At 38.3% G+C, this 20,263-nt stretch overlaps 1 pseudogene; it reads left to right on the forward strand.

Annotated features, from left to right (window-relative positions):
- The first annotated feature begins 10,882 nt into the window (after window positions 1-10,882).
- On the forward strand, window positions 10,883-20,218 carry LOC113336815 (annotated as a pseudogene).
- Window positions 20,219-20,263: the final 45 nt, after the last annotated feature.

The raw sequence follows: 20,263 nt of genomic DNA on the forward strand, positions 1-20,263 counted from the left end.
AAGTTGTGCAGACTGCTCATCTACCTCTGACAGACAGACACACCCACGTGCCTATACTACAATCTATTGCTTAATAACTAAGCAATCTTGGTAGTGATTTGGTGTATTCCGTTGTAACGTACTTTGCTACTCCCACCTTTAACATTGCGCCACACGTTGATGGAGATAACTTCATAACTTAGCATCCTAAGGAGAGATGTGGTGTATTTTGTTGTAACATAATAAGTTGCTCCATATTTTGTTGCGCCACGTGGCACATCAGATTTTTGGTACTCACACTCGGAGTTCAGCAATCTTTCCAAATTAGTTCGTGTACTCAAATACTCCATGAACCTCTTAAAATCAATTCGTTCACGAACTGAACGAATCAGTTCGTGTTATGGAGAATTAAAAATTATCCATTAACATCTCAAAATCAACCAGTTCGCAAACTAAACAAATCAGTTCGTGTACACGAGTTAATTAAAGAATAATTCATCAAGTCTTATTATTTATAAGTTCCAAATTTGTGAATATAAAAACCAACTTCACGACTCCTTATGAACTTAATATGCAGTTGTGATGTGTCGAATAATAAATTGCTCTCATCCAATTATGCGATAAGTTCTATATTGCTTGAATTTAAGTTTCGAGTTTTACCATGTAAGAGTTTGTACTTGAGATTTTTCATTGCAATGTGCATCACAATATTAAAGTCTTATGACATGTATCGGTAGATGGAATGGTAGATAATATGATAAAATAGGATACTCAGTCTTCACATACCTTTGTTATTAAAGTTTTTGTATAGACGTCTCATTTGTTCTCCACTCTTGAATCTTCAAGGTCAATTGGTGAACTCTGATACTCAACTACCATCCTTTATTCCAAGTCCGAGACTGACCATAGTAGACTATAAATCAAGTTGTAGTTTTGATAAACTAAATTTGACAACAAGCTTGACATACCAAAACTTGTGAGTTTGACCGAGCGATGCTCTAACATGTGTCCTCGGTGGGAGAATTGATGAAAACAAGTAGGAGTGAATATTTTTCAACCGAGAGAGCAATTACTGCTCGTTGTGCAATTTGAGTTTCTTGGTCTACCGTTGTAATGTTAACAATGGTGTCGGACGAAGACGGGGACCATGCAGATGATATCACTTTTCACGAACATGGCCACGATAATTGCTGTAATCAGAGTGAAGTCTAGGATGTTTGTTGTGACTAGTGGAAGGGCGAGATATTTGAGAAGCATGTCGATCAATGTTGAGTGCATCAGATTCAACATGAGGAAGTAGAATATCATTGATATTCTGGTTATCTTAGAGCATTGCTCGGTTGGATCCGCTAAGCGTTGGTATGTTAAAGTTGGTTATCAAATTTTAGTATCAAAACTCAAAGTAGCTTGATTAGATTACTAGAGTCAACTTTGTTAGGTTAGACTAGGAAGTCTAGAAATATTAATACATACAAGTATTACTATGAAGACCTACAGATTCTGAAGACGTATCGACATCAACGAAGACATCATCCTTCTAGTTGAGGTTAGTAATACAAGACTTGACTTATTTCCATTTATACATACATTACTTTCAAGTCGTTTAGATTGAAAACATAACATGCGAAGTTATATATATGAAACTCTATTATTAGAGACTTGATCATCTTATTATGATCAAACTGTCATGGAAGAATATACAAGTTGTTTTACAAATTTGGTATATTGAATTACGAAGTATAACATCTATCTTTTGAACTTCGTAATTTCAACATATACATAATCTTTATAACTTTTTATTAGATTGTGTAATGAACTTAGGATTGATTTCATGCCTAGAAAACTATGTTTGATTACATGAGTTTGAGGAAGTAGACCTATGAACTTGTTTCGTATTTGAACAAAATTAATGAATTGGTAGTCCGGTTCATATATAGGATCTATATCAGAACCTATCCATATGCTTTTGGGATCTCTAGCAAAACCAATACCTACCTATTGGGGATCTCTAGCAGAACCGACCCCTATGGAAAAACCGATTTCCGATCTCACATGCACTTTATGGATTGTGAGATTTTGAAGGTTGGGTTTGAAAAATATGAAAGTTCAACATGTCGACATTATGAGTAATTTTAACTTGTATGTAAATCTTATCTTTTATTGTTCAAAGATATTCTTTCATACTCAAGATGGGATCTCAAGCCGAAATGTTTGAGAATATTTTTGTTAAGATCTTCGTATGTATATGTTTTGTTTTTCGAGCAAGCAAAACATATCTATGGAAGATATATTAGTTAAGTATCTTGTATGCTAGCTCATATTGACCTGTAATCCAAGAGGGATTTCGGTACGACGGTTGGATATTGGTTGGAATTAAACAAAACCGAAAATAAGTGTTTATTGCATATCTTGAGAATATTTTCGGTTATGGAAATTCCTTTGTGTCCAAACTACCTTGGTTTATAAATAGTAAAGTTTTTTCTTCTTGCAAACTCATCCTAAGGCAAGCTGACAACTTCGTTTGTAGTCTTGCAAACTCATCAAAATCAGTTCCTAGTTTTACCTTCTCTTTGTTCAAAACTTCAATATCACTATGCAGCTTACTCTTCTCATCTTGGAGGCATTCAAAACCAGTTTCCACTTCAGAGTTTCTTTTCTTGAGCAGTACAACATCCATTCCTAGTTGAGTTTTCTCTTGGTTGAGAAATTTAAAATCACTTCGCCTTACATCTTCTCCTTGTTGAGAAACTCAGTTTCAGTTATCAATTTAGTCTTCACACTGTTAAGCAACTTAGTATCATTTGAATTGGGATTTCAAATGTAGGCTAGGGTTGTGTGTTACGCCATGATTGCTCCCTGCAACCTTAATTCCTAGCACTCTCAGCTCTGCATTCATTCAGGTCATCAACAAACACCTCAATCAGCTATTCTGCTTCACACCAGCACAACCACCAACATAACATCACCAAGTCGCTTCAGTTTAGCTCACAAAGCCTAGCCATTAATTTCCACATCTCCTAGTACTATCTCAGCTCATTCTTCTGCACTCATCAACACTTACTTAGCTGCCTCAAGCAACTGAAACTGTGCATCAACTCACACTTCATAACTCAACCATAGTCATAACCTGCAACTCCATGCCTTCCACTTACTCCATCTCAGACTGTAATTCCTTCTCAGCATAACCTGCTTGTAACCCTAGCATACATCTATAAAGCAATCATCAATCCGCTTCATTTTTTTTTCTGCATTTTCGTATTCATCAATAGGGAATACTGACCAATAAGAATCAATAGGGAAGACTGACCTTTTGGCTTTTGGATATAATCTCTGAATTGGAAATTCCCTGCAATTTTGGCTACATCAATTTGTCTTATAGATAACAGAAAGCTCTGCAGATTGTATCTAAGATTTTGAAACCAAGTAAGTGCAAACTCAAAAATTAAAGAATGGAAACGTGAGAAAAGGAGGAACATCAATATGAAGTTCGTAGCAAAGAATTCCACCATTTTCAGAACCCTAATTTCACTTTCAGTTCTTCAATTTCAACCCTCATCGTTACACAGCAACATCTCCATCATCTTCTCTGAACAAAACCCATAAATTACACACCCCAGGACTTCGTTCTTCTGTTAATTTGACAACATCCCCATACCTTGACAATCACCATGGTAACAGCATCGAACCCATCTCTCTGATTTCCATCATCACCGATTTGAGTTCCTCAACCCTTCTCTCTATTAACAGAGAACCACATCTTCTTCTCCGTAACATCCAGACTCAGAAAAAACCTCAAATTCTCAGACCCTGGATTTAATTCTTCAATTAATTTTGAATTTCGCTGCAAAACCCTAACTCTTTACCTCAAACAGCAACGACCATTTCCATTCTTCATGTTGTTAATTGATGGCAGCATTCACATCTTCTACTTCGAATCCTTCTCAATTTCTATCTTCAATCATTTTTATTTCAATCATCTTCCATCAATCTTATATGTTTCGATCTCTTCTCTCGGTTTCATGACTGAAGAATGAAGAAGAACGAACGAGAAGGAAGAAGAAGAAGAAGAAGTGTATCTCTCGGTTTCGAATCCTTAGTTATTTCCTTCTTAATTTAATCCACGTAACTTCTTAAGTTGTCAATAACCTCTTGAAGTTCTTGTAGTGTATCTTCCGTCTTTTTGTTGTGTTCATCCGGTTATTGGTTTTTCCGATCAAAACTATTCATAAATTGGTGCATTAGATCTTCGAGAATAGAAGAACTATCTTTAGGAGCATAACTTTTCATAGTCTGGTCGCGTTCATCCATCATTTGAATGTACTGGTCCGATTTTTGATTTTCTTGATCCATATTATCCATAAATCGGTGCATTAGAGCTGTAAGACTAGAAGAATCGTGATTAGAAGGATAACTATCCCCCATCCTTGTGGTTTTTCACTTACATACCCGTCATAAGGTTGTTGATATGCATGAGAATAACCATAAGGTTTCGTATGATATTGATCATAGCCAAAATATTGGTTTTGATAATACCCATGGAATGGTTTGTAGCTATCATAATATTGAGATTGAAAACTAAATTGATTACCACTATAATATGATGATTGGTCTTGTGCTCCGTACATGTTATGTCTGTAAGGAAACACGACGACTCAAAAGAACAAAAGAAAAAATCTAAAAACAAGCTAAACAAATAACAAATCAATTAACAACCTCTCCCGGCAACGACGCCAAAATTTGATGCGTGTCGTAACCACAACAAATTAATCAAGATATTTCCCACTAACTAACTGGTAATATAGCGGTAGTAAGAGATCGTTCCCACAGAGAGCTGTGTAATTGATATGTTATTTAGTTCAACAAAATAATAAAAGACAAGGGGGATTGTTTGATCAAGTAAAATAAAAGTAATAACAAATAAAAGAAAGAGATGATTAAGGAATCCTTCGTCTTTACCAAGCGATAACTAGATTAGTATACTTATTTACCTTCGTTAGAACCATTCATAACCAACCGTAGAATAGCAACTAGCTCAGTGCTATCCCCCAAAACTCCTTTTACCACGAATACAAAAGCTCTCCAATATCATATTCTATCCAACCGAACCACCAAGTAGTAGCTCACTCAAGGTGTAATCCAATCGAACACTTTAGGCTTTGTGAATTAGGTTGATCCCAGTAGTTAAACTCTTATCTCAAGGTTCACTTGCTGATGTTATCTTCACTCGCAATTTCTCCACAGAATCCCTCTGCAAGGTCTCGCGATTTCTACTTGTGTATGAATTATTCGACGATTACTTATCTCCTAACTCAATACTAACAATAGAACAATCAATAGACTAATCTAGTATGCATCCCAAATCAATCTAAGAATCACTTATAAACATTAGATGTAGTGAAAACAAACGATAAGATGATTAAAACTCATAACAAACTTGTATAATAATAAAGCTTCACGCTAGAACATTGAATTCATCCTTTATCAATAAAGTTTAGCCTCTCATGTTTACACCGTTTCCGGTTTTTCGATAAGCCCTAATTTTTAATGAAGAACAAAAGTATAATATGATGTGTGTTGTCTTTTTCTTAGGTTAAGAAGTCCCTTATAAAATCTCCAAATTGTACAAGTGCTTGTGTATCGATTCCCGTGCAAAGTAGTTGCCAAAACTAGTCAGGATTCCCAGAATAATGCACGTCCAATTCTGGCCATGCAAAGAAGTTGCTTACGCACAGACTATTGAGCTCGTGCTGCAACTGTAGAAGCCCGGCCCATAAACTTGTTTCACTGTCAGTCTCGGATGACGGACAGTACATTCTTTGTTTCCTCCCACGGACAGGACTTTCTGTCCGTAACTTCTCCTGTATCTTTCTTTTCCTTTTTCTTACACTGTAATCACGGCTAGGACTTCTATCCGTAAGTTTTCCTGTAACTTCTTCCATATTTCTTTTAGTTTCTCGGCTTCTCTAACTCCAACTCCTCCCCTGTCACTGGCAACAACTCCTATCACCATCACATCGCTGGTTAAAACTCACAGCAGCTTCCCTTGTTGAACTCAGGACACAAAACTCATGAAGACGTTAACTCCTTCATTGCTTCTCAACTCGCATCATTCGATCATTCTCCAACGACTGCATCATTATCTATCAGTTTCATAAACTCGAAACATCCTCCAAGTCTTCACTATCAATCAAACCAAACACCATTGATCACTGTCGAGCTCCATTGACAGCGTCAATCAATCAGCGACCAAAACTCAGCTCGGATAATACTTCTCCATAACTCCATCTCTTCTCAGCAAACCCATGACCTTCTGATAAGCCGCAACAGTCCCAGCTGACTTACTTCTCGGTTCAAGCTGCATCTCCATCAACGACTGCATTTCCATCATCCATCCCTCACAGCAAGCCACTTCTTCGTCACTCCTCCATCACAACACCGATCACCATCTCATCCCAGCAAGTTCCACCGTCGAATATGATCATCAGCATCAACCTCCAACTCCATTAACACCAACTGCTATGCGCTAAGTCGAGCTATCACTGCATGTACCTCTTGCTTTTGCCAAGCTCATCATCCAACTATCTCGAGCTCAACTACTGACTCCATCACCAGCGTAACGACCAGTCCAAACACCCATGAATCGCCAGTCTCCAACATCAGCCATCGATTAATCATTAGCTGCTGGGTCACGGGAATTTGGGAAGAAGATGAAGGGCTCCCTTATCGATCTTAATGGTGTCTTTAACAATTGTCTGACTGACAGTTTAGTTCCTCGCAGTGGCCGCCCCTAACGAAAGAGCGGGTGCTCTTAGTAATTCTGTGCGCTCACTTTTCCGACAATGTTGACTTACTTCCAATGCTCCTAACTTCTTCATACGACGTCTGAATAACTTCGTTCCTTCGTCGTTGCCTTCGTCTTTTCGTCATCTTCAAGGTGATAGTAAGAATTCTTAGATTCGAACGAGTTTCACTTGGTCTTTGGCCCTTCTCCACTTGTAGACTTTACTTTTGTAGCCCTTTTCACTTCTTTTCGGATGATCCACCTAATAAAAGATAAAAACTAGAAAACAATCATAATACAAGATAATATGCTAGAAATATAGCTAGAAATATAGCTAAAACAAGCATGGAATTGACACTCAAAACTTGTAAATTAAGCACTTATCACATGTACATAAGAAGACATTGAAGACAAGAAGATTTCTTATTGGTTTCGTATTTCTGTGATTTATCTTCGTGCTCAAACTTGATCGGCTGGGATCCAACTAGAACTTATTTATCTTTAATATACAATTGATTTGCTAGTTGTATTAGATCGACAAACTATCATTTGGTGGTATTCTTTAGTATCCAAATCTGATAGTTTGCATACCTGGATCCGGTTATCTTGATAATCCAGATCTTGGTAGATCTTACCCAACAAAGAAGTTTATTAGATTAAACGGAAGAGCCTTTGTTGAACTCAATTATAGTCTCTGATTTAATTCTTGAGATTGAAAGAGTGGTTATCGAACAGATTAGTCATTTCCTGTTTCGAAAGACGATCCAAAGGAGTTGAGTGCTTGAAGTCTTCACAGCGGCTGAAACAACTTAAAATATTGGACTCTATCTTAGGATTCGGGTGCGTTGACCAGATTGGTTGTAGGCGCAGAGATACTGAGGGAACTAGGTGACTAGGGGTAGTTTACTTGGTCTCAACTATACGAAGTTGGTAGTAGTCTTTGTATAGCGACTTAATTCTGATAGTATTCAAAATTGGACTAGCTCCCGGGGTTTTCTGCATTTGCGGTTTCCTCGTTGACAAAATCTTGTTGTGTGCTTTTACTTTACTTTCCGCATTATAATTATTGTTTAGTTATAATTAAAGTAATTGCACTTCTACGTTAATCAAGCACTTGGATTGATCCCTTTAGTTAAGTTTCAGTTTCGTACTTATACTATATACCAAGTGTATATCTTGTTGTCGCCATTTTATTGATAGTCTCTATGTATATTAGATCACACAAATTATCGAAATTATAAGTTATTATCGAAAAGATTATGGTTTACTTGGTACCCTCATCATTTCAAGTTCTCTTCCCCTAGTTGAACCTGATTGAATATCGCAATACACTTGGTAAATGTTCCAAATTTGACTCCTTAAGTTGGAGAAACAATTCGTGTAGACCTTGGAGAAACTCATTGCACTATCGCATTCAAGACGTTCGAGCAAGGATTTTACAGCTCCACAAATACAGTGTTCAATATCAATAGTGAATCAAATTGATCCTACAAAGCCTTGATCTTGGTATACCCAAAAAAAGAGATTCTTGTCGTATTGCAGCCGCGGCAGATTTCACAAAGTAGCAATATTCGAGAGAGGAAAACGCACTTTTAAATCTTTTCGTACAAAATGAGAAGATTTAGGATATAATCAACTAGCACAGATGACCAGATGGACTGAATTAAGTAGCCAACTTCCGACGAGGTCTTCACAACGTTCTCAACAATTATATGTTAAAGGATCAATTGGAGGGGTTAAGGTGCCGTATATAAAACCTAATTTTCCTTTAACATTCATGCCTTTAATAATCTCACGAACCCAAGAAATATAGTTATCTTCTCGTAGAAGGTGAGAAAACGACACAATGGCCGGGTTATCAGAAGGGTGGGTTAACACAAGAATCTAACACTGGGGTATGCCAGAGTGATTCCTCACTAGTTTTGGAATGAGAGGATTGGATCGTGAAGTGTGATGACTTGGAGTGGATAAAATGGTTTCATAGTGGCTTCCATTAGAGGAGGATTAAACAAGGCTAACAATGTAGGGGAAAAAATGGATCGTCTAAGATGATACCATATGAAAACTAGACATGTTCCATGTTTTCTGTCACACAACTGCATAGGCTGAGAGTTCCTCTTTCATTATGTTTCCATCAAAGATACAAGTTAGAGAAGATAATCTTAATCAGACTAAACGAGATTACAAGATAAGTTACAGGAGGTTTCTAATTACAACATACCTACAACAGAATTCGTTCAGGCAAAGTCAAAGTGATTTACAACAGAATTCAGTTTCTTCTAACCGCACACTTGAAAACACATTAGACTGCACGCAATACTTGAACTGTTGGGTTACTTCTAATACTTGCATTGACTGCATACTTAACTGGAACATGTATAGACATACTTGACGACAGTTCATGAAGTGATCACGCAATCGGCCCAACGAACAGTTACAAGGGAAAACATTGCACAACCGCCTATAGCACTTTCCAGATGAACCACATTTAGATCGTAATACAAATTATTCTGCGTTATCTCCGATGAATCATGTGGTGTAAAGAAGCTATAAGATGTAAACAATGAGAAAAAATAATATCTGGTAATTCATGAATATTTTTAAACCTAGAGAAAAAACCTTTTTTATCTTTGATACTGTAATTTAGAGGATGTTTGGATATCAGAAGCAAATTTCCATTCTAAAAGTCAGACACTAAAAAGAGTTCGCTCCACGAAATTTAATTTTCTTGCTTATAGAATTCACTTATAAATTTTGCTCCTAGCCTAACTTCTGGTTTCGTCTTTTCTTCCAATGTATCCAAACATGCGCTTACTCTTGGACGAATATACTACTTACATTACTACGACATCTATGACCAAGCACACCTACTTGGCCTTCACATTTTCTGATTGCAGATTGTAATTAGCCCCCCAAAAAATGTATTCCCCGCAATAAATATCCTTGATTTGTAATCCAAATTGGATCAATTGGGCCAATGTTAATACGATGTAGGTATTTGTTTTGATCAGAAAAGACCAGGGGTGTAAATTTTGCCCAGCAGCCCAAAGCCCAGTATCGTCCGCCCTGTCCCATGACAGCCTAAGGGTGCCCATGGCCAGTTATGAGATGGTCTGACCTAACCCATTTAAATAAGGGGACGGGCACATACCACAAGTCAAATCTCCTTGCCCGGCACAATAACCGTCTTTTTAGCCCGTCAATATTACCCGTCATGTTAGCCCGCCAATATTACCCGTGTACCTAACTTAGATGACTGTTTTCATTTTTTTATCGTAGAACATACTCGGTATAAATACTTAATACAGTCAACCCACATTATTCTCGTCTCCATTTTTCAACTTTCATTCCATAGGAATCCAAATTTCCTTACCATATAGAGAAAATCTTGGGTAAAATCTAAGGCAGTGTCTTTATCTGATGATTCAATTCAAGAAATATTATAGGAAGTTTGGTTTATCTTGTTCTCATCTCCATTTTGTATTCTTTTCATATATTAGGGCTAGGAAAAACCGGGAAAAAAAAGAGTTAGATTTCTTGAGTTTGATTTGGGCGCGGCCATTTCCACCTACAGTGTGTTTATTAACTTTTTTGATTCACCTGAGGAGTTTTTTCTCTTTTAGGTTTTAGTTATCTGATTAGAATACTTTGAACATGATTAACTTCATTTGAATTGGTAATAAAAATATTTGATTATTGATTTTAAGTAAAACTTTCTGTATTATGTTAATAAATCTTCTCTTTCGAAGAAAAAAAGGAAAAAAAAGATTTTAAGTAAAACTTGTATATTACTGCATTAATTTCTTTTTACTTAAGTATTTGTAATATTGAAGGCCCTTTCCAGCAGCCATAAATCCCGTCCCATTTAATAAGTGAGATGTTTGTTCCTCTTCCAATTTACACCCCTAAAAAACACTCAGGGAGACTCGAAACCCTGATCGGGGGGGTTAGAATTAAAAAGTCTGAGGTCTGAACAATTAGGCCATCGGAGTCTAGTTGACTTAGGTATTTGTTTATATTCATACAGAGTGTTTGAGATCTTATGGAAACGGCGGAAAATTTCGATTAGGAGCGTATGAGTGTGTATCTTCGTCAAGGAAAGCTTCTAATGAGGATCTTGAGATGGACTACCTTCTAGAAGATGAAGAAGACATAAATAGAGACGAAGAAGACGAAGATAATGATGCATTTACACTTAGATTTCACGGGGAGATGAATCCTTTGGATTTCACAGAGGATGATGCGTCTGGAGTTGAACCCTATCAGAAATTCGAACGCCTTGAATATGAAGCGTTGACTGCAAAAAAACGAAAATTGTTAATAAATAACCGCCCTCGTAATACTTCTGCAAAGAAGTCTAGGCAAGAGGATGATTATGATCATGTCAGGAATGTGTTAGAAAAAACGGGTTTTTTTTGTTTTAAAACCAAATATGCATGGACTATGTTTTGATCCCTAGACCTATTGCCCACTAGTTGTTTTTTCTTTTGAATTGATAAAACAACAGTCCCACATAGACTAAAATCTAAAGAGTTTTAGACTTAAATACCATAGAATTTGCTAATGGGCATGGCCCTTTGGGTCAACACACTTTTGTGTGAGGGAGAAAACCTAGACTAGAGCAAGGTTGCCTTTCCCGTACGCGCGGTACTTCGCAACGAAGCACGCACGCCGCCGTCCGTCGGTGTGGGTGTGGGTTCACTAGATCCTATCTTTTTTCTGAAAGTTTTCTTACGGGTTTTTTTTCTTATGGGTTTCCATACATGTAAAAGAATCTTCTCTTGTCTTATGTGTCTGACACGCGTGCTTCTTTGTTGACTGATTTGTCTGTCACGCGTGTTTCTTTGTTGACTGACAAAAGCATATACTGTTTTCTGTTCGCATGCTTCTCTTGGACAGACAAAAACTTTCACTTTACACAGTCTTCTAGTCAGCAGCTTTACAGCCTTTTCTTTTACACGGTATTCTTAGCGACTGTTTTCCTGACAAGGTGAGAATCTCTGTCCCTCTTTTGTCATACGCATGGGAATCTCATTCCATTATTTCTAACGTCCAAATTTTTCTTGAACACTATATAAGAGAGGAGTTTTCAGCTCAATTACACACAACAGAGAAACATCTCTTCTTCTGCTCTTTTGTTTTCTGTAAACAGTTACTACCCAGTTTTCTCTGTTTTAAGTTTTGTTAATCATTGCTGCCAAGTTCTAAGGGTGTTCTCTTGTATGCTACAATGAGGAACGCTAACGATAGTTGTATCCTGGAGGAATCTCGTCGATAGTGCTATAGCATATCTCTACAAGAGGAGTAGCCGGAGAATATTGTCTTTAGGACAACTATATCATACGTGCCTCTATTATTCTGCGACAATTTTCTGCTGCATCAGAAATCAACCATTGGTTCGAGCTAAGTATTTTTCACAGTATTTTTTCAATTGTTGTCAATATTTCCAACAATCTAAAGACAATACCCGACTACTTTTGGTTTTTCGTAACAACATGGGTAAAAGTACTGTTGACAAACCGGATAAGTTTAGTGGAAAAGACTTTAAAGGATGGCAATCAAAAATGTTGTTTTTCCTCAAAGACCAAAGGTTAGATGAAGTTGCTTTACAAAAACCCTCAAGAAGGCTTCATGACCGTGGTTATGAAGATAGACTGGATAGGTGGACTTGGAAGAATTACATGTGCAAAAATCATATTCTCAACTGCTTGGATGATTCCTTGTATGATTTTTATAATGCAAAAGACAATTTTCCTGCTTTTGATTTATGGGAAGCCTTGAAGGAAAAATATCTCGCTGAGGCTGCTGGAAGCAAGAAGTTTTTGGTAGCTAGGTTCCTTGATTACAAAATGACCGATGAAAAACCTGTGGTCGATCAATTCTTGGAACTTCAGCTGATCATCAACGAAATTCTTGCTGAAGGCAATGTTATTGATGAACCTTTCCAAGTATCTGCAGTTATAGAAAAACTTCCACCTTCGTGGAACGAGTACAAAAGGAAGCTGCGACACAAGACTCGTGAAATCACCATGATAGAGCTGGGGAAAAGGATTCAAGTTGAGGAACTATTGTGTTGCAAGGACAAAAGCCTGATGCTGAGCAAAGACATGTCCAACAAAGCTCATATCCTAGAAGAGAATGCTGCATCAAAGAAAGGACATGAAGGAAAATCTGAATCCAACAAAAATGGTAACAAACGTAATAAACGTCGTAACTCCAAAGGTAACCATCTTAAACCAAAGGGTGGTGTCTCTAAAAACACCATCAAAGGTGACTGCTATAACTTTGGTAAACCTGGCCATATGGTAAAAGACTATAAGGCACCTAAAAAGAGCAAAAATGATCCAAAACAGAAAAATAAGGCGAACTTTGTAGATAATTCTGGATATTTTTCTGGCAAGGTGTCTGAAGTCAACCTTGTCTCTAATATAACCAATGTGAGAGACTGGTGGTTAGACTCTGGAGCCACCAGGCATGTCTGCAAGTTCAGAAATGCTTTCTCCTCTTATAATACAGTAGGACGATAAGAAATTGTTTATGGGTAACTCTTCCACCACGAAAGTGGTGGGAAAAGGCAAGGTTGAATTGAAGCTCACTTCAGGAAAAACTCTCGCATTGAATGACGTGTATCACGTCCCGGACATATGCAAGAATCTTATCTCAGAAACCATTTTACTTGGTAAAGGTTTTAAATTTGTAGCTGAGTCTAACAAAGTTGTAATCTCTAAGGGTGGTGACTTCATAGGAAAAGGTTATGTCACTGAAAACATGATTAAGCTTAATGTACTTTCTTTGAACTTGAATGTTAATGCATCTTCTTCTGCTTATGTTTGTGACTCCTCACATGTATGGCATGATAGACTAGGACATGTTAATTTCAAATCCATTGAAAGACTTTCTAATTTAGGCTGCATTCCTAAAATAAACATTGACAGAGGTCATAAATGTGAAATTTGTGTTGAATTTAAATATGCAAGAAAACCCTTTAACAAAAAGGTTGAACGTAGTACAACTCCCCTAGAACTAATCCACTCGGACTTCGGAGATTTGAAATCAACACCAACTAGAGGTGGTAAAAAATGGTACATTACTTTTATCGATGATTACTCACGATACTGTCAGGTTTATCTTCTTAGAAGTAAAGATGAAGCCTTAGACGCTTTCAAATTGTATAAACTTGAAGTAGAAAACCAAAGAGGTGTTACAATTAAAACTCTTAGGTCAGACCGAGGCGGTGAGTATGTGATACCTATAGGAGAATTTTGCAAACTTAATGGCATCATTCATGAAACTACAACACCTTCTTCACCTGAGTCGAATGGAGTAGTTGAAAGGAAAAACCGAACACTCATAGATATGGTGAACGTTATGTTAGCTAGTTCAGGGCTACCTACGAACTTGTGGGGGGAAGCAATTCTCTCTGCTTGTTATATCTTGAACCGAGTTCAATTTAAGAAATATGACAAAACTCCATATGAGTTATGGAGAGGTAGACAACCTTCCTATGCATTCTTTAAAGTGTGTGGGTGTTTGGCCAAGGTGGCCATTCCTCGCTCCAAAAAAACCAAAATAGGACCTAAAACTGTGGATTGTGTTTTCCTAGGCTATCCTGAGCACACTAGTGCTTATAGGTTCATGGTCATTGGTCAGAACACCATAATGGAATCTAGAGATGCAGTGTTTTTTGAACACATTTTTCCTTTAGGGTATGGACCTCGCAAAAGGGTCCACGATGATCGCTCAGATGTTCCTTCAACTAGTCAGCCCCCGTATCTAGATGATGAGACCGAACCTAGAAGAAGTAAGAGGGTTAGAACCGAGAAAAGTTTCGGTCCAGATTTTGTGACTCTTACTGTAGAGTCTGAACCCCAAACCTATAAGGAAGCTATGACTTCTCCGGAAGCTCCCTTCTGGGAAGAAGCTTCGATTAATGAGTGGGATTCCATTCAACAAAACGAAACTTGGGAGATTGTAGACTTACCTCCTGGTAGTAAAACCATAGGTTGCAAGTGGGTCTTCAAAAGGAAGCTTAGAACAGATGGAACTATAGAAAAACACAAAGCTAGGTTGGTAGCTAAGGGCTATAGACAACAGGAAGGATTAGATTTCTTTGATACCTATTCACCGGTCACAAGAATCACTCCTATTAGGATGCTGATTGCTATTGCTTCTATTTATGATTTGCATATACATCAGATGGATGTTAAAACTGCATTTTTATATGGTGAATTGAATGACGAAATTTATATGGACCAACCTGAAGGTTTTGTTATGAAAAGGTTTGAAGACAAAGTATGCAAATTGAAAAAATCTCTATATGGTTTAAAACAAGCACCTAAACAGTGGCATGAAAAATTTGATCATGTAATGATTTCTAATGGCTTCAAGGTTAATGAATCTGATAAATGTGTTTACATTAAATCTGTGGATGATTCTCATGTTATTGTGTGCCTATATGTTGATGATATTCTCATATTAGGCAGTAACCTTGATATTATTAATACCACTAAAAGCATGCTTAACGAAAATTTTGACATGAAAGACTTAGGCCCCGCAGATGTAATCTTAGGGATGAAAATCAGAAAGACGTCTGATGGATATAGTCTTGATTTTGCTGAAACTGTACTTAAGAGATTTAATCATGAAAGTGTGAAACATGTATCTACTCCTTATGATCCCAATTGTAACTTGAAAAAGAACAAGGGTGAGGGAATTTCTCAACTTGAGTATTCTCGCATTATTGGCAGTCTTATGTATTTGATGAACTGCACAAGACCTGACATTGCCTACACTGTGAGTAGATTGAGCAGGTACACTTGCAACCCTGGGAAGGATCACTGGAATGCTCTCTACAGAGTTCTACGGTACCTGAGAGGAACTTCAAACTATTGCTTAAGTTTTGGGAAGTATCCTGTTGTGCTAGAAGGGTATTGCGATGCTAACTGGATATCAGACTCAGATGAGTGGAAATCCACTATTGGGTACATCTTCACACTTGGAGGTGCGTCTGTGTCATGGAAGTCTTCCAAACAGACATGTATAGCTCGATCGACCATGGAGTATGAGTTTATAGCCTTGGAGAAAGCTGGAGAGGAAGCTGAATGGATACGAGGTTTCCTGGGAGGAATTCCACTCTGGCCCAAGCCTGTGTCTTCCATCGCAATCCACTGTGACAGTCAAGCTTCTATTGGTTGGAAAAGAATAGTGTATACAACGGAAAGTCTATACATCTACAAAGAAGACACAAGACAGTGAAACAACTACTCTCTACTGGTATCATCTCTATAGACTTTGTGAGGTCTAAAGAGAATATTGCAGATCCTTTGACGAAAGGATTATCTAGAGAGGTAGTTAGATCCACATCGAGGGGGATAAGACTTAAGCTCATAGAATAAATCGCCATGAAGGATACTCAACCTTGTGAATGGAGCTCCAAGATCAAGGTTCAATGAGACAACTAATTTTTGGTGATGTCGGAACAACACTATCTTAGTCCCTCCCTATGGTGTAACTTTGTGATAGTGATACCTGCATGATTTAGGATGATCTGTAAAGATCTTAATGAGTACCATGGCTTTGCTTAAAGAGGGGTGTGGCAGGAAACTCTTAATGGACTCACCTATGTGGATGTTGGAAGTGAGGCCGCTTCCTATGAGAATTTGAGCTGATTCTCTAGAGACATTCATTAAGTCCGGGATTTAGCCCACGGCCAAAACGGGCACAACGGCAAGAGCTTGGCAGCTTTTCTTCGAGACATCAAGTGTGGTTGTTATTTCTGAATTGCATTCACTGTTGGCGGTTCAAGACATTGTGTTCACCGCTACAACAAGCAGTTCCGGTAACCTCTCACTAAGTTAAGGTTCAATCTCTGGGACACCTTAGCCTAAATTTGATGTAATCAGTTTTCTCGTAATTTTGTCGACATGTTTTATCATTCATGTGGGGGATTTTTAGAAAAAAACGGGTTTTTTGTTTTAAAACCAAATATGCATGGACTATGTTTTGATCCCTAGACCTATCGCCCACTAGTTGTTTTTTCTTTTGAATTGATAAAACAATAGTCCCACATAGACTAAAATCTAAAGAGTTTTAGACTTAAATACCATAGAATTGGCTAAAGGGCATGGCCCTTTGGGTCAACACAATTTTGTGTGAGGGAGAAGACCTAGACTAGGGCAAGGTTGCCTTTCTCTTACGCGCGGTGCTTCGCACCGAAGCACGCACGCCGCCGTCCGTCTGGTCGGGTGTGGGTGTGGGTGTGGGTTCACTAGATCCTATATTTTTGCTGAAAGTTTTCTTACGGGTTTTTTTTTCTTATGGGTTTCCATACATGTATAAGAATCTTCTCTTGTCTTATGTGTCTGACACGCGTGCTTCTTTGTTGACTGATTTGTCTGCCACGCGTGTTTCTTTGTTGACTGACAAAAGCATACACTGTTTTCTGTTCGCATGCTTCTCTTGGACAGACAAAAACTTTCACTTTACACAGTCTTCTAGTCAGCAGCTTTGCAGCCTTTTCTTTTACACAGTTTTCTTAGTGACTGTTTTCCTGACAAAGTGAGAATCTCTGCCCCTCTTTTGTCATACGCATGGGAATCTTATTCCATTATTTCTAACGTCCAAATTTTTCTTGAACACGATATAAGAGAGGAGTTTTCAGCTCAATTACACACAACAGAGAAACATCTCTTCTTCTACTCCTTTGTTTTCTGTAAACAGTTACTACCCAGTTTTCTCTGTTTTAAGTTTTGTTAATCATTGTTGCCAAGTTCTAAGGGTGTTCTCTTGTATGCTACAATGAGGAACGCTAACGATAGTTGTATCCCGGAGGCATTTTGTCGATAGGGCTATAGCATCTCTCTACAAGAGGAGTAGCCGGCAAATATTGTCTTTAGGACAGCGTATATCATACGTGCCTCTATTACTCTGCGACAATTTGCTGCTGCATCAGAAATCAACCATTGGTTCGAGCTAAGTATTTTTCACAGTATTTTTTCAATTGTTGTCAATATTTCCAACAGAATGTTGATGAGCTGATGGGAGGGATGGTTCAGTGGAAATGGAAAAAATCAAAGAAGATGAAGAAAATGGGTAGAAAGAAGGGATCCAGAAACAAACTTAGCAGTGAAATCTCTGGAAAACTTGGTGAGGCTTATATCCTTTTTGCTAAACGGCAATATGAAGAGGCAATACGTATACTGATGGATGTAATCAAGCATGCTCCAAATTTATCTGAAACGTACCACACTCTTGGCCTTAATACGAGGAATTTGGAGATAAGAAAAGAGCCATCAACTTTTACATGATTGCTTGTCATATGGCACCCAAGGAACACTCATCTCTCTGGAAGAGGCTTGTAGCTCTGTCTGTAGAGCAAGGGTATACTGGCATGGCTGCATATTGCCTCTCTAAAGCGATAAAGGCCGATCCTAATGATTTGGGTCTTGGATTAGATCGTGCAGCACTTCACATTGAGCTTGGAGAGCATCAGAAAGCTGCGGAAGAATATAACCGGATAGTCGGACTGTTTCCTGAAAATGTTGAAGCGCGAATGATGGCTGCGAAGATGTTACACAGAAGTGGTCAGGTAGAGCAGTCCATCAGCATTCTGGAAGACTACATGAAAGAGAGAATGTCAGAAGATCCAGAATGGAGTGTGATTGATCTTCTGGCCACCATACTCATGGAAAATAATGAACATTTTAAGGCACTTGAGATGATTGAACATTTTAAGGAGCAGTTGCCACTGAGTTTGAGTGTCAAAGCAGGAATTTGTCATGTGCATCTTGGAAATATTGAACAGGCTGAGAATTTGTTTATGAATTTGCAAATGAAGCATAATGGAGAGAACGCTGGCTTAATTACAGCCGTGGCGAACGCGTTTAAGAATCTTGGGCATTATGACACTGCATTGAAGTATTATTTCTTGCTGGACGGAATTGATCAAAACGGCGGCAACTGTTTGTTGCATATGAAAATTGCTCAGTGTTACTTAGCACTAAAGGAGCGAAGGCAAGCAATTACGTTCTTTAATAAATCTCTGGGTACAAAGGCAATGGAGGGAAATGTCGATGCTCGCCTAACTTTGGCTTTTCTTCTTATTGAAGAAGACAAAGAGGATGAAGTGATTAAATTGCTTTCTCCTCCAGAGGGTTTAGCATCAACAAGTGATACAAGCTCAATGGCTTCTAAACCTTGGTGGAATAATGCGGAAGTTAAAATGCAACTTGCCCGTGTTTATCACTCTAAAGGAATGCTTGAAGACTTTGTTGAGGCAATTTTGTCACCTGTTCGTGAAACACTCTTTATTAAAAGCTTGAACCAGAAAGTTCGATCAAAGAAACGGCTCTAGAAACCTGTTGTGTCTGACAGGGCAAAGTTACCAGATGATCAGCACCACACTCATTATGTAGTTCGTGGTTTTAGACAGCTAGCAGCACCTTCAGAACTGTTAAAAGCTTATAGAGCGAAGAAGTCACTTCAGAAGAAAGCAGCTCTGAAGGAGGAGAGAAAGGCTGCAGTCATTGCAGCAGGCCAGGATTGGCACAGTGAAGATTCTGACGAAGAGTCGCCGCAACAAGCACTGAGAGAGCCTCCGTTGCCAAAACTCCTAAAGAACGTTGAACATTATCAGCTTATTTTAGATCTGTGCAAGGCATTGACATCACTGCGAAGAAATTTGGAAGCCCTGGAGATTATTAATGGCAGTCTAAGATTGGCAGACAATACAATTCCGCTTGAGAAGAAACAGGAGCTTCGGTCTCTTGGGGCTCAGATAGCATACAACACGGCTGATCCAACATCGGGTTATGACTGTGCAAGATACATTGTTCAGCAGCATCCTCGCAGCTTTGCGGCCTGGAATTGTTACTACAAAGTTATTTCCAGATTGGAGAACAGGTTGGCAAAGCATGTTAAGTTTCTGCATAATATGAGGTGCGCAGACACTGATTGTATACCTCCCATGATCATTTTTGGACATCAGCTTACCAATATCAGCCAACATCAAGCAGCTGCAAGAGAATATCTTGAAGCATATAAACTAATGCCAGACAGTTCATTGATCAAACTCTGTGTCGGGACTGCTTTAATCAACTTAGCACTTGGATTTAGACTTCAAAACAAGCATCAATGTCTAGCACAAGGCTTTGCATTTCTCTTTAGCAATTTCAGACTTCCAGGAAGTTGCCAGGAAGCGTTGTATAATGTTGGTCGGGCATGTCAACATGTTGGTCTGGTTACTCTAGCAGTTTCATATTATTAGAAGGTGTTGGAAATGCGGCAGAAGGATTACCCAATCCCGAAGCTCCTAATGATGAGTCAAGTATTCAAGAAACAAAGCAATCGGGTTACTGTGATCTCCAAAGAGAAGCCGCTTACAATTTGCACTTGATCTATAAGAAGAGTGGTTGTCTGAATCTAGCCAGGCAAGTTCTCAAAGATCATTGTACTCTTTAAAGATACTATGTCATACTAGTACTCCTGGTTGAACTTGAAGTTCTG

This window comes from Papaver somniferum, unplaced genomic scaffold (assembly GCF_003573695.1).
Source record: "Papaver somniferum cultivar HN1 unplaced genomic scaffold, ASM357369v1 unplaced-scaffold_154, whole genome shotgun sequence".
In the NCBI taxonomy this organism is placed as follows: Eukaryota; Viridiplantae; Streptophyta; class Magnoliopsida; order Ranunculales; family Papaveraceae; genus Papaver; species Papaver somniferum.